We start from the raw sequence: 16,185 nt of genomic DNA on the forward strand, positions 1-16,185 counted from the left end.
ACGCTATATTGTGTTTATTGCCCAAGTAAGGTGCTTATTTCAGGATCAGGGCATCTCCAGTAGTTTTAAATGTACAGCTGTCATCAGTCTGGGTGGTTATGTCGGGATCTACCATGCCTTCTTTTCATTATTCTGTTTATCCAGAGGAGAAGGACTAAGGTGTTCTATCTCTTTCTGGCACAAAATCATCACTTTGCATATCCCTTCTAGACAGCAGCTGTATGACAGTATGTAAGTACCTGCTAATGTCTCAAATCAAAGCAAAAATAATTCTTAGTGAAAACACAAAACTCTGTTATTATAGTTGGGAAAATTTCATGTAAACAAGCCTCCTATTTGACTGAGCCAAAACTAAGTGAATAAATACCCAAACTCAAATTGTCGTTTGAGAGCCAATCAGCATTTTTTTTTTTTAGGATACTTTTTTCTACTTGTTCTGAAGTGTTAACCAGAAAGAGCAGAAAGTATTAGCCAGAGAAAAGACATCCCTCTGTGAGGTCAGTAAATTCTTTAAAGTTGTGTGATCACCATTAGCATGATAGCAAATGACTCAAGGCTCTTTGGCTAGGCCCATATGGCATTTACTATCTCCTCTGTAATTTCAGCCATAAAACTGTGAAATTGCTCTAACTTCTAGGCAGCTTTCAACAGTTCTGTTATTCCTTCTCCTACTTACAAAGACTTCCTACTTTTTGCTGCTTGTATCACAATTTAATGTTTTTTGTTTGTTTGTTTGTTTGTTTTCAATTCTAATCCTTACAGATGAAGGGAAATTGCATAGCTTTTTAGCTGTAATTCAGGAGGTAAGTGTGTCCAGGGCTGATCTTACAAATCAATCCTGATTTGATGTTGTTTACAGATAGCTTTTTCTTAAAAATGACAAAGACATTTCCTGTGCAAGATGTGTTAATATGTAATTATCATGGAATATGTAACCATCAAATCAGGTATTGCTCTATTTTCCCAAGTAAGTAAACTAATACCTTTGAATTGATCCTACATTCTGGCACACACACACCCAAAAGTAAACATTTAACATATAGTAGATATGTTTTAGTTCATGATTTTGGAGTGCTACGAAAGCAAAAGAAATTTGAGACATATTCAGGTAACCTGATTAAAAAATGATAAATTGATCAATTACATATTAAGAGCTATTAAGTCCCCAAGAAATATCAGCTATGAAAATATAAGCTAATACTTCAGAGATCACCACAGAAGCTAAAAGCAATGCCTTTGCTAGTTTATTTGGTAAACAAGCAGCTCTTGCTATCCAACCCATAGAGGTGCTATTAAGTTGACATTTATCTTATTAAGCATTCAGAAAGAAAATTGACCCAATTTAGATAATTGTAATTGCTTACAACTTAACTATTCTATTTAAACTTTGCAACCAAAGCATGAGTAGTAGTATTATTTCCTCTCATTTTACGGATGACAAATCTGAGGCTCAAATGTAACGAGTTTCTTCAGGGGAGCCAGGGTACAAACCCAGGTCCTTTTGATGTTTAAATCAATATGCTTCACCATTACTACAGTATATTGCCAAAGGTTTTCTCTACTCTTTAGAGCAGCTATTCTTTTTCTGTTTAACATTTTTTTTACTGTCTCATGCAATTTCCCTTCAAAATTGCCTTGCTTTTTTTTTTAATCTTTCTGGAACAAATCTTTTCTGGAAATGTGTCATGTATTTCCCACTCCCTCCTCTCCTTGCCATTTTCCCCAATTTTAAAAAATTAGGCTAAATTATATGTATCATAAAGTGTACCATCTTAACCATTTTAAAATATACAGTTAAGTGGCATTAAATACATTTCTAGTGTTGTGCAACCATCACTGCTATTCATCTCCATAACTCTTTTCATCTTGTAAAACTGATACTCTATCTATTAAACAGTAACTTCCTTTTCTTCCCTCTCCCCAGCCCCTGACAATCAGCATTCTACTTTCTGTCTTTATGATTTTCGCTGCTGTAACTTCCTTGTATAAATGAAATCATATAATATTTGTCTTTTAATGACTGGCTTATTTCACTTAGCATAATGTCCTCAAGTTTTATTCATGTTGTAGCATATGCCAGAGTTTTCTTTTTTAAGGAAATACTATCATTGTGTGTATATACCATGAGTAATAATTCTGAATTATATTGAATACTAATAATTATAAATAATATTTTTGAATAATATTTACTTGTATGTGTATACCACATTTTGCTTATTCATTTATGTCAATGGACATGGGTTGCTTCCACATTTTTGTTATTGTGAATAATACCACTGTGCACATGGCAGTACAAGTATCTCTTGAAGACCCTCCTTTCAATTTTTTTAGATAATTACCTAGAAGTGAAATTGCTGGATCACATGTTAACTGTATTTTTAATTTTTTGAAGAACTCTCATACTGTTTTCTATAGTGCCATACTATTAATATTTTACATTCTTAGCAATAGTGCACAAGAGTTCCAATTCTTCATATCCTTACCAACACTGGTTATTTTGTCATTGTTTTCTTTTTTGGTAGTAGCCATCTTCATGGGTTCGAAGTGGTAGCTCATAGCTTTGATTTGCATTTTCCTATTAGTAATATTGACCATCTTTCCATGTGCTTTTTGGACATTTGTATATTGTCTTTAGAGAAATGTCTATTCCAAGTTTTTTGCCTGTTGTTTTATATGGTTGTTTTTTGTTGTTGAGATTTAGGAGTTCTCCATACATTCTAGAGCGTCATCATGTATCAGCCATATAATTTGCAAATATTTTCTCTTATTCTGTGGGTGGCCTTTTTACTCTGTTTTGGCAATGTGTTCTGATAGGCAAAATTTTTAATTTTCACGAAGTTCAGCTTGTCCATTTTTTCTTTAGTTGCCTGTACCTTTGGTGTCATATCCAAGATCCAAGAAATTATTGCTAAATCCAATGTCATGAATCTTTTACCCTTTGTTTTTTCCTACGAGTTTTACAGTTTTAGGTCTTACATGTAGGTCTTTGATCCATTTTGAGTTAATATCTGTATATGGTGTTAGGTAAGGGTCTGACTTCACTTTTTTTTTGTATGTGAATATTCAATTTTCCCAGCACCCTTCGTTGAAAAGCCTGTCTTTTCCCCATTGAACGCTGTCAGTACCCTTCTAAAAAATTTGACCATACATGAAAGAGTTTATTCTTCTGCACTCTACTCTCTTAATTCATCTATATGTCTGTCTTTGGCACCATCCTGTTTTTATTACAGTAGCTTTGTATTAAGTTTTGAAATGAGGAAGTGTGAGTCCTCCAGATATATTCTTCTTTAATGATGTCTTTTGCAGATGTAGAAAAACTCATTCTAAAATTCAAGTGGAACCAAGATTGTTTTGTCTATTTGGGGTCCCACGAGATTTTATGTCAATTTTAGGATGAGTTTTCGTATTTCTTTGAACAACATTGGAATTTTGGTAAAGATTACATTAAATCTATAGTTTGCCATTTACTTTTGATTTTAGTAATTTGAGTCTTTTCTCTTTTTTTCCTTAGTCCATCCAGGTAAAAGTTGGTCAGTTTTGCTGGTCTTTCAAAGAACAAACTTATAGTGTCATTTATTTTCTTTATTGTTTTTCTATTCTCTATTTCATTTGTTCTCTGGTGTAATCTTGATTATTTCCTTTTTTCTGCCAGCTTCAGTTTGGTTTGTTCTTCTTTTTCTAGTTTTTCAAGATGTAAAGTTAGGTTGTTGGGTTGAGATCTTTCTTGCTTTTTAATGTGAAGATTTATAGCTGCACATTTTTCCTTATCATTATTTTCACTGTTCCCCATAAGTTATTATGATGTGTTTTCTTTTTTATTCATCTCTATGTATTTCCAATTTCCTTTGTGGTTTCCTCTTTGTTTTCCTTGGTTGTTTAGGAATGTGTTATTTAATTTTCACAAATTTGTGAATTTTCCAGTTTTACTTCTGTTATTGATTGCTAATTTTATCCTGTTGTTGTTAGAGAAGACGTTTTCTATATCTCTCTTTTTAAATCCATTGAAACTTAATTTGTGGCCTAACATATGTATTGTCTACCCTGAAAAATGTTCCATGTGCATTTGAGAAGAATATGTATAGTGTTGTTGGGTTGAGTGTTCTATGTGTGTTTGTTAGATTTGGTTGGTTTGTTGTGTTATTTAAGCCCTCTATTTCCTTAATTATGTTTTATCTAGTTGTGCTATCCATTATTGAGAGTGCTGTATTCAAACCTCCAACTATTATTGTGGAACTGTCTATTCTGCTTTTAGTTCTATCAGTTTTTGCTTAATATGTTTGGATGGTCTGTTATTAGGTGCATACATGTATATGGTTGTTGTATGTTCTTTCTGTATTGAACCTTTTATTAATATATAAGATCCTTCTTTATCTCTTGCAATCTTTTTTTGATTTAAAGTCTTTTTACTATTAATATAGCCACCCCTGCTCTCTTTTGGTTACTATTTGCCATTTTTTCACTTTCAACCTATTTTGATTTTGGATCAAAAGTGAGTCTTTTGTAGACAGCATATCATTGGACTTTGTGCTTTTATTTATTCTTCCAATCTCTTTCGAGTCAGGAGTTTAATCCATTTATATTTAAAGTGATTACTGAAAAAAGAGGAACTTCTGTCATTTTGCTATTTTTTAAATATGTATTATAGCTTATTTTTCTTCACTTTCTGCATTACGGTTTTATTTTGTGTTTAGCTGATTTTATAATAAGACATTTATATTCCTTTCTCATTTCCTTTTGTGTATACTCTACAGCTATTTTCTTTGAGATTACTGTAGGAATTACATTTATTTAACTTTATACCAGCTTAACTTCAGTAATACACAAAAATCTGCTATTTTTAACAAGTCTCTCCTAAATCCTTTTAGTTGTTGATGTCACAAAATTGCATCCTTATACATTAAATACTCCAAATATAGGCTACGAATTTTAAATTTAAATTTAATTTTTATTTTTTGACAAAATATAATTGTATATAATTGCAGCATACACAGTGATATTATATACTCACACAGGGTGTGGGATTATTGAAAAAAGCAAATTAACATATGTATCACCTTAATTTTTATTTTTTTTCTTCCCACACTACACTGATGTATGTATCACCTTAAATACTTATCATTTATTCTTCCTAATTGCAACTTTGTGTCCTTTGACTAATCCCATTCTCCCAAGTTCTCCAGCTCTAGTAACCACCATTCTACTCCCTGCTTCTGTGAGTTTGTTTTAGATTCCACCTGTAAGTAAGACATGTTCGTTTCTTTCTATGGCTTATTTCATGTAACATAATGTCCTCCAGGTTGATACATGTTGAAAAAGACAGAATTTCTTTTTTTCTAAAGCCAAATAGCATTTTCTTCCGTAAATATATCACATTTTCCTTATATATTCACCCATTAATGAAACACTAATAAAACTTTTATATGATGAAATGGGATCTAGTTTTTTGTTTGTTTGCTTTGCACACAAATATCCAATTTTTCTAGCACTATGTATTGAAGAGATTATTCTTTTCCCAATATATATTCTTGGTGCAATTGCTGAAAATGAGTTGACTGTAAATGGATGGATTTATTTCTGGGTTCTCTTTCTCTTCCATTGGTCTTTTATGCTAATATCACGCTATTTTGGTTCCTATAGCCTGGTAATATTATTTGAAATCAGGTAATGTGAATGCTTCCAGCTTTGTTCTTTTGGCTTAGTATTGATTTGACTAATAGTAGTCTTTCGTGTTTTCGTATAAATTTTAAAACTGTTTTTTTCTATTTCTGTGAAGAGTGTCTTTGGTATTTTAATAGAAATTGCATTGAATCTGTAGATTATGTTGGATAGTATGGACATTTTAACAATACGAATTCTTCCAATCCTTGAATATGGATATCTTTCTATTTATTTGTGTCTTCTTCAATTTTTTTTTATCAATGTTTGATAGTTTTCACTGGAGAAATATTTCACTTCTATGGTTAAATTTATTCCTAGGTATTTTTTTTCTTGTCTATTATACATGGGATTACTATCTTGGATTCTTTTTCAGATTGTTTGCTGTTGATATATGTAAATGCTCCTGATTTTTGTTTGTTGCTTTTTGATCCTGCAACTTTCTTTACTGCATTTCTTGAAACAAATGAAAGTGGAAACAACATACAAACCTGTATAATAGAACAAAAGCAGTACTGAGAGGGAATTTTATAGCAGTAAATACCTACATCAAAAAAGTAGAAAGATTTCAAGTCAATAACCTAATGATACATCCTGAAAACTAGAAAAGTAAGGACAAACTGAACCTAAAATTAGTAGAAGAAAAGAAATAATGAAGATAACAGCAGAAATACATAAAATTGAGATTAAAAATAAAAAATAACACAATGCAAAGTTAGTTTTCTGAAAAGATAAACAAAATCAACAAAACTTTAGCCAGATTAACTAAGAAAAAGGAGAGAAGACCCAAATAAATAAAATCAGAGGCAAAAGAGATGTTACAATGATACCACAGAAATTAAATGGATTTATTAAAGGCTACTATAAACAACTATATGTTGATCATTTGGAAAACCTGGAAATAGATAAATTCCTAGACAGATAAGATGTAAGAAGATTGAATCATGAAGAAATAGAAAACTAGGATAGATTAAAAATAAATTATGAAGTAGAAGCAGCATTGAAACTGGTTTTATGGCCTAGCATATGGTCCATCTGGAGGTTGTTCCATGTGCACTTGAGAGGAATATATATATATTTTGCTGTTGGTAGGTGGGTGTCCTATACACATTTATTGGATCTTGTTGGTTTAACATTTTGTTCAAGTCTTCTATTTCCTTGTTGGTCTTCTGCCAATTGCTCTATCCATTACTGAGAAAGAGGTTTTGAGTTCTCCAGCTGTTACTGTTAAATTGTATATTTCTTCCATCAATTGCATTAGTTATTGCTTCGTGTATTTGGGGGTTCTGTTATTAGGCTCAAATGTTTATAATTATTATGTCTTCCTAATGGCGTGACCTTATTGTCATTAAAAATTTCTTTATTCTATTAAGCATTTTTGTGTTAAAGTGTATTTTGCCTAATGTTAGTATAGTGACTCTATTTCTGTTGGTAGTTGTTTGCATAATATATTTTTTCGATATTTTTACCTTAATTCCTTTAGTGTCTTTGAATCTAAAGTGTGCATTTTATTTAAAAACATGTAATTGGATCATATTATTTCATTCTCTTTTACTTATCTCATTCATGATTGACAGATATTTCTGCCTATCTCTGTCTCTTGCCTGGAGGTCATTTAAGTTTAATGTTACTACCGATGAAATCACATTTGCGTCTGCTGTTTTGTTTTGTGTTTTCTTTTTAAAAAAACTTATTTTCGGTTCAAGGGTATGTGTACATATTTGTTATGTATATATAAATTGCATATCTTGGGGGTTTGATGCACAGGTTATTTCATCACCCAGGTAATAAACACAGAACCTGATAGGTAATTTTTAAATCCTCATCCTCCTCCCATTTTTCCCCCGCAAGTAGGCCCCAGTGTATGTTGTTTTATTCTTTGGGTTCATGTGTTCTGAATGATTAGCTCTCACTTATAAGTGACAACAGGTAGTATTTGGTTTTCTGTTCCCGTGTTAGTTCGCATAGGACCTCCAGTTCCATCCATGTTGTTGAAAAAGACATGACCTCATTATTTCTTACGGCTGCATAGTATTTCATGTGTATATGTACCTCATTTTCTTTATCCAGTCTACCACTGATGGCCATTTAGGTTGATTCCATATCTTTGCTAATGTGAATAGTGCTTCAGGGAACATACATGTACATGTGTATTTATGGTAAAACTATATTCCTTTGGGTATATACCAAATACTGGAATTGCTGGGTCGAGTGGTAATTCTGTTTTAAGTTCTTTGATATATCATTACACTGGTTTCCACAATGACTGAACTAATTTACAGTTCCACCTTTCCTGAATTTGAATGTTAGCTGCTCTAGTGAGGTTGAGGACATTTTTCCCAGATGATATCCTCACATATCTTTTCTACATTGCTAGCTTTCTGCCCCTCTCTTTCAGAGATGTCAATGAGTCATGGATTTGGTCTTTTTATGTAATTCCATATTTCTTAGATGTTTTGATTATTATTATTATTTTTTGAGACGGAATTTTGCTCTGTCACCAGGCTCTCTCTTTCTTTCTTGCTTGCTTGCTTTCTGTCTCTCTCCCTTTCTTTCTTTCTTTCTTTCTTTCTTTCTTTCTTTCTTTCTTTCTTTCTTTCTTTCTTTCTTTCTTCTTTCTTTCTTTCTTTCTTTCTTTCTTTCTTTCTTTCTTTCTTTCTTCTCTCTTTCTTTCTCTCTCTCTCCGTCTCTCTCACTTTCTCACTCTCTCTATTTCTTTTTATTTTATTTTTTGACAGAGTCTCTCTCTGTCACCAGGCTGGAGTGCAGTAGCACAATCTCAGCTCACCACAACCTCTGCTTCCCGGGTTCAAGCGATTTTCCTGCCTCAGCCTCCTGAGGAGCTGGGACTACAGGCATGCACCACCACACCCAGCTAATTTTTGTATTTTTAGTAGAGACGGGGTTTCACCATGTTGGCCAGGATGGTCTCCATCTCTTGACCCTGTGATCCAACTGCCTTGGCCCCCCAAAGTGCTGGGATTACAGGGGTGAGCCACCGCTCCCAGCCGGTTTTTCAATTTCTATGTAGTTGTGTGGTTTTGAATGAATTTCTTAATGTTGAGTTCTAATTTGATTGCACTGTGGTCAGAGAAACTGTTACGATTTCAGTTATTTTGCATTTGCTGAGAAGTGTTTTACTTTCAATTATGTGATCTATTTTAGAGTAAATGCCATGTGGCAATGAGAAGAATGTATATTCTGTTGTTTGGGGTGGAGAGTTCTGTAGATATGTATCAGGTCCATTTGATTCAGTGCTGAGTTCAGTTCCTGAATATCTTTATTAATTTTCTGCCTCAGTGATCTGTCTAATATTGTCACTGGGGTGTTAAATTTTCCTGCTATCATTATGTGGGAGTCTAAGTCTCTTTGAAGGTCTCTGAAAATTTGCTTTATGAATCTGGGTGCTACTGTTTCGGATGCACATATAGTTAGGATCATTAGATGTTCTTGTTGAATTGAACCCTTTACCGTTATGTAATGGTCTTTTTTGTCTTTTATGATCTTTGTTGGTTTAAAGTCTGTTTTGTCAGAAACTAGGATTGCAACCCTTTCTTTTTTTCTGTTTTCCATTTGCTTGGTGGATTGTCCTCCATTTTATTTTTTTATTTTTTATTTTGAGCCTATGGGTGTCACTGCATGTGAGATGGGTCTCTTGAATACAGTGTACCAATGGGTCTTGGTACTTGATCCAGCTTGCCACTCTCTGTCTTTTAACTGGGTCACTTAGCTCATTTACATTTAAAGCTAGTATTGATATATGTGGTTTTGATCCTGTCATTGTGATTCTAGCTGGTGATTTTGCTTGTTTTTGTGGTTGCTTCATAGTGTCGTTGGTGTGTGTACTTCAGTATGTTTTTGTAGTGGCTGGTATTGGTCTTCCCTTTCCATATTTATTGCTTCCTTTAGGAGCTTTTGTAAGGCAGTTCTGGCGGTAACAAATTTCCTCAGCGTTTGCTTGTCTGAAAAGGATCTTATTTCTCCTTCGGTTATGAGGCTTAGTTTGGCCAGATATAAATTCTGGTTTGGAATTCGTTTTTTTTTTTTTTTTTTTTTTTTAGTAGTTTGCATATTGGCCTTCAGTCTCTTCTGGTTTGTACAGTTTGAGCTGAGAGATCTGCTGTTAATCTGCTGGCTTTCTTTTTTAGGTGACCTGGCCTTTCGCTCTAGTTGCCTTTAACATTTTTCTTTCATTTTGATCTTTGAGAATCTGATGATTATGCATCTTTGGGATGATCTTCTCTTGGAGTATTTCACTGGGGTTCTCTGTATTTTCTGATTTTTAATGTGGGCCTCTCTAGTGAGGTTGAGAAAGTTATCATGGATGACATTTTGAAATGTTTTCCAAATTGGTTAAAGTTTTTTGAGACTTGTTTTGTGGCCTAACATACCGTCTATTCTGAAAAATGTTCTATATTTGATGAAAAGAATGTGTATTCTGCACCAATTGAGTTAAATGTTCTGTAAATGTCAGTTAGGGTTATTTGGTCTAGTGTGTAGCCAAACTCAGATGTTTCTTTTCCTATTTCAGTTTGGATGATCTGTTCATTACTGAAAGTGAGGTGTTGAAGTCCCATACTATTATTATATTGCAGTCAATTTCTCCCTTCAGACCTATTAATGTTTGCTTAATAAACTTAGTTGTTTCATGTTGGCTGCATATATATTTATAATTGCCATATATTCTTGCTGTATTGAACTTGCTATCAGCATACCGTGATCTTCCTTGCCTATTTAACAGTATTCTAATTGTAGTCTATTTTACCTCCTATGTTCTTGTTTTCTGTTTTTGTTTTTGTTTTTGTTTTGTTTTGTTTTGTTTTTTGAGTTTTGCTCTTGTTGCCCAGGCTGGCATGATCTTGATCTTGGCTCACTGCAACCTCCATCTCCTGGGTTCAAGTGATTCTTCTGCCTCAGCCTCCTGAGTAGCTGGGATTACAGGCCTGTGCCAACACACCTGGCTAATTTTATATTTTTAGTAGAGACTGGGTTTCTCCATGTTGGTCGGGCTGGTCTCAAACTCTTGACCTCAGGTATCTGTCCTCCCTGGCTTCTGAAAGTGCTAGGATTATAGGCATGAGCCACTGTACCCAGCCTCTGGCTGTATTTTTAGCTCCTCTCTTCCTTTCTTTTTTCTTATTGTCATCTTTTGTAGTTAAGTGATTTTTTTCTTGTAGTATGTTTTAATTCATTACCTTTTATTTCTAGTGTTACCTACTACACCTTTTATAGCATTTTGCTTTGTGATTACCATAAGGCTTATGGAAAATATCTTATAGCTATAACAGGTTATTTGACGTAATGATAACTTATCTTTGATCACAAATAAAAGAATAGAATAAAACAAAGGAAAAACTAAAAAAACTGTATTTTAACTTCATCACCCCACAATTTGACTTTTTGTTTTTTTAATTTACATCTTTTTATGTTGCCTATCTCTTAATAGTGTGCAGCTATTATTGCTTTCAGTAGATTTGTCTTTTATTCTTCATGCTAGAAATATGAATGAATTACACACCACAATGGAGTATTAGAATATTCTGAGTTTGTCTGTGAACTCAGTTTTACCAGTGGGTTTTATACTTTCAAATTTTGTTTTTCATGTTAGTGTTTTTTTTTTTTAGATTGAAGGACTCTCTTTAGCATTTTTTGTAAGACAGGTCTAGTGGTGATAAATTATCTCAGCTTTTGTTTGCTTATTTATTTCTCATGTGTCAAGGTAGCTTTCGTACAGCATACTCCGCAGTTTTTTTTTTTTCTGTCAACACTTTGAATATGTCTTCTCACTATCTGCTGGCCTAAAGGGTTTCCATTGAGAAGTTTGTTGCCAGACTAATTAGAGTTCTTTATATGATTATTTGCCTATTTTTATCTTGCTGCTTTTAGGACCCTCTCTTCATTCTTGACTTTGATTATTTATTATATGCCTTTGGATCACCTTATTTGGGTTGAATCTGTTTGATGATCTCTGACCTTCCTGCACCTGGATATTTATATTTTTATCAAGTTTTGGAAAGTTTTCTGTTATTATTTCTTTGAATATTTTTTCTACTCCTTGCTCTTTTTCAACTCCCTTTTTAACACCGATAGTTCTTAGATTCACTCTTTTGAGGTAATTTTCTTCTAAGATTCTTTTTTTTTTTGAGATGGAGTCTCGCTCTGTATATTGTGTAGGCATTCTTCATTCTTTTTTCTCCTATCACTGTGTATTTTCAAATAATCTGTGTCTGAGCTCAATGATTCTTTCCTCTGCTAATCCATTCTGCTATTGAGAACCTCTAGTGCATTTTTTTTTTTTACTTCAGAAAATGTTTTTATCAGTTCCAGGATTTCTATTTTCTTTTGTAAAAATTTTGATCTTTTTGTTAAATTTATCAGATAAAGTTTTGAATGCTTGACTGTGTTATCTCAGAGCTTTCTGAGTTTCCTTAAAACATCTGTTTTGAGCTCTTAATCAAGGAGCTCACATATTGCCATCTCTTTAGGGTCAGTCACTGGCTTCTTGCTTCGTGTGTATGGGGAAGTCTTCATTCTGTTGGTGTTGTTTCTCGTAGATGTACGGATTTGTGTTTGCATTGGAGGATTAGTTATTTATTCCAATTTTCTCTGTCTTGTTTAGTTTCACTGGATATGTTTACTTAGGAATTCTTTGGAATATAGCTGTTGAATTATTTCATGCTAGATCACGGCCTCTTTTTGGGCACAAGATAGCACATTAAACCAAGGTTTGCCTTGGCATTAGCAAATGTTCAGAGCACTGCTCGTCCCAGATGGGAGAGGTCCCAAAGTGATCCCAGGCTATGTGGGAAGGCTGGCTAGGGGCTTGTGCCCAGGGGATTCATGGAACATGCTTCCTACAGCATAGGTCTGCTAAACAGCCACTCTGATTTGGCATCTCCTTTGTCTGAGAAAGAGAGCAGAATTTTAAGGGCTGTGGATGATATTCTCACTACTCTCATTTGTCTCTGGCTACCTTTAGGGGATTTTCTCTCTTCAGGCACGTGTGATGCTTCTCCTAGGTTGAGGCAGAAACAATTATCCATCATCTTGGAGTTTCTTCACTTCTCTGTAGCACTAGGAACTGGCTCATCCCCAGATTTGAGTTGAGGGTTATTGCCAGTGATAATCTTGGTGTGTAGATATTTGTTTTGTTTTTTGGGGTGTTGGTGTGAAGCCAGCTTGCGTTTACTCTGCCATTTTGGTGATGCCACTCTCATCTATTTTTTAATTTGTACTTTAATTGTCTCTAGTTTTTGTTGACTATGTATATGCATTTTTGTTTTCCTTTTTTCTTGTTGCTTTTAGATGACTTCTAGGAGATGAAGGGAGAAGTTCTATATTTACTCTGCCTTTTAAAATTAGATGGGTTCCATGCCTGATATGAATGAACTGCCTCTGTTTGAAATCTCTGATGAATGGGAAGGCCAAGTGGTCATATTTTGCCACATATTCCTCCCGATCATGACTGGTTAGATCTGGAAAGAACCACTTTCCCAAGGGAAACAAATCAAGTAGAACTTGCAGAGCCAATCATATTTCCTTTCATCTACCCCAGAATTTAACTACAAATTTGTAATAAGTTTGTCACAGGCACTTGGGATAAAAGTCATAGAGAAATTCAACTGGGTTGGCCATATTGAGTTCTAACTCAGATAAGTAAATGAACGAAAGAGAATATTAGGACTAGAGCAAAGTGGAAGAGCAATGACAAAAAGAAGCAGAGATAATCTCTACTCCCTTTTTGTTTCAACTGAGAGAAGAGAAAGGAAAAAACCAGTCAGGCAGGCAGTTAGGGTGGGTCCTTGCTTGAATTCTTTCAAACAAAAGAACAGCCTGAAAACTCAAGCTGCAGGTACAGATAAGGGACTTGTGCAGGGGAGCTTGCCTACCACATGCCTACAGCTGTACAGATAAGAAAGGCTACACAGGTGACTTGCCCAGACATGCCCACAATGGAAAATTCCATCCCCTAACACAGGTGCAGTAAGGAGAAGAAAGCCTTACGAAGTAACTCAGGCTAAGGGTCAGCATGCACACTAGGAGGATGGGATGGAGCTACCAGGAATTTATAGCTTATGCAAATGAAATGCTCAGCCCCCATCAGTATCTTATAAAACCTTATGTAAAAATGGCAATTCTCTTCCAGGCCCTTTATATGCAGTGGACAGCCTTCTTCTTTCACGTAGTAAACTTTCACTGCAACCCCACCCTTGTTTCCACGCTCCTTAATTCTCTAGGTGATGAGACAAAGAACTCTGGGTGATACCTCTCAATGTGACTGCTACACTGTGGTGCATTGGTAAGACTGTAACATTTTGGTGTACTGTCTGAGAAAGGAAACATTAGAGGGGTGAGTAGGAGTGGGTCTCCAACTCTTTACTTTCATTTCCAAGGCTTTTCACCCTCAGATTTTTAAATTAAACAAAACAGTGGGTCCCTATCAGCCAATTAAAGATGAATAGCATCGCTGCCAGCCTTACAAGACTCAGGGGACAGGCTTGCTGGAGAGGACTTTGTCAATTCCCCATCGCTGTCATGTGGTGGGAATGTTGGCTCTGTTTCAATCCAGTTTCCTTTCATGAAGGACCTAGCCATCATGTGAGGTTGGAAGGAGGTCCTAGGGCAACTGAGGGCATCTGGCTAAGGCTATACCTTGGTGTTACCTGCAGTTCCCTGAACTAACTCTGGCCCCTGACAGCCCCTCAGGGTGTTGCCATCAGGACTTTCAGACCTTTTAATTGCATTTACTTCCTTCTTTTCATGGCTACTATGTCTCCTATCCCTTATTTATATGCAATGTTGTAGGTATTTTCACAGCCTAGGGAGATACTCCTGTTAAGAAAAGTCAGCAAGTGCCTTAGTAACCAGGAATGTAACTCAAAGAATTGTTGCTTCTGTGATTTTCTAGAGATGGGGTAACTTCAGGATTTCAGCTTTAACTTTCATCTAACAAGGGCCTTTTTGTTTCTCAATAATAGACATTCATGGCACTGTATAGGGGAATATTTCACCCAGAGAGAATACCCTTCTTTCCATTTTTTTTTATAGTCCATATAAGAGCTCAGCATTGTCCAGTGAATCTTAGCAATCCCTCTATGAGACAAATTAATTTTCCTCTGCTGGGCAGCATATTATGGGGACAGCCTATTAAGGCTCAAATCTCTCTTTCTAACCTTTGACTGGAAAAAGAATTTGAAGTCAGAGTTTTTACCTAACATTTCAAACCCTACAGTGCCACCTAGTAGGATGGGAGTTTTCTCTGTGGGGATCCTTTTTGGCCCTTTGCACAAAACCTCTAGTTCCCCGATTCCTTTCTCTTTTATGTCCCTCTCTCAGTTCTGAGGCTCCATGCCCTATTTGTAGACAGGAAAATTCCCTTTTCAACAGCTGGGAGGAAGCTACCCTAGCAAGACAGATTTTATCTCAGTGCTATCCCCATCAGAGGAAAGACAGCCATTCAATTCCTACATTCATTTGAGGCACCTGTTCATTATCCAGCTACTTTGGCATCTAAGCAAGAAAGGGATCTTATGTTTAGAAGTCAATTGGTTCCATTCTCTAGGAACTTATAACTTTGCCCACGCAGTAGTAAGAGGATGTAAGGATAGAGTTAAGACACTCCCTCCATCAAAAGGTCTTTCCCAAATTCAACTACCGCACGATCTCTCCTGGGGCCCTAAAAATCTCAAGAGTGTTACGGGCCAAGTGGGTCTAGGAAGCCAGCCGGGCAGAGAGCTAGGGCCTCAAGCAGGTGAACATGACTATTTATGCTGACTGGCTTCTCCAGATCTATTGGTGAAGGTCATGCTTGAATCCATGGGTAGCACCTACATCAGTTGCCAGCACCCAAAGGAGATGGGAGAAAAGAGGAGAAGGGGGACACCCTTTCTATCTTTTTCTACACCCTGGGTCACCCTGAAAGGAGGAAGGAGGCTAAATGACGCCTTCTCCTCCTCTCTTTTCTACATGAGTAACAACCCATCTTCAAGCCTGCCCACAGCTTGATGCAAGAAAACTTGCTTCAAGTTTTCTCTAGGCAAGCTTCAACTTCACTCACACATAGAGGCCTTCCAGGATTTACCCCAAGTATTTAAACTCTCTTGGAAGGATGTTATGTTACTCTTTTCTTTCTATTATTATACTTTACGTTCTAGGGTGCATGTGCACAACATGCAGATTTGTTACATATGTATACATGTGCCATGTTGGTGTGCTGCACCTGTTAACTCGTCATTTACATTAGGTATATCTCCTAATGCTGTCCCTCCTCCCTCCCCCAACCCCACAACAGGCCCCAGTGTGTAATGTTCCCCACCCTGTGTCCAAGTATTCTGATTGTTCAATTCCCACCTGTGAGTGAGAACATGCGGTGTTTTTCTGTGCTTGCGATAGTTTGCTCAGAATGATGGTTTCTAGCTTCATCCATGTCCCTAAAAAGGACATACATGAACTCATCCTTTTTTATGGCTGCATAGTATTCCATGGTGTATATGTGTCACTTTTTTTTTTTTTTTTTTTTTTTTTTTTTTT

The sequence above is a fragment of the Hylobates moloch genome, unplaced genomic scaffold (genome assembly GCF_009828535.3).
Source record: "Hylobates moloch isolate HMO894 unplaced genomic scaffold, HMol_V3 SCAFFOLD_16, whole genome shotgun sequence".
Lineage (NCBI taxonomy): Eukaryota > Metazoa > Chordata > Mammalia > Primates > Hylobatidae > Hylobates > Hylobates moloch.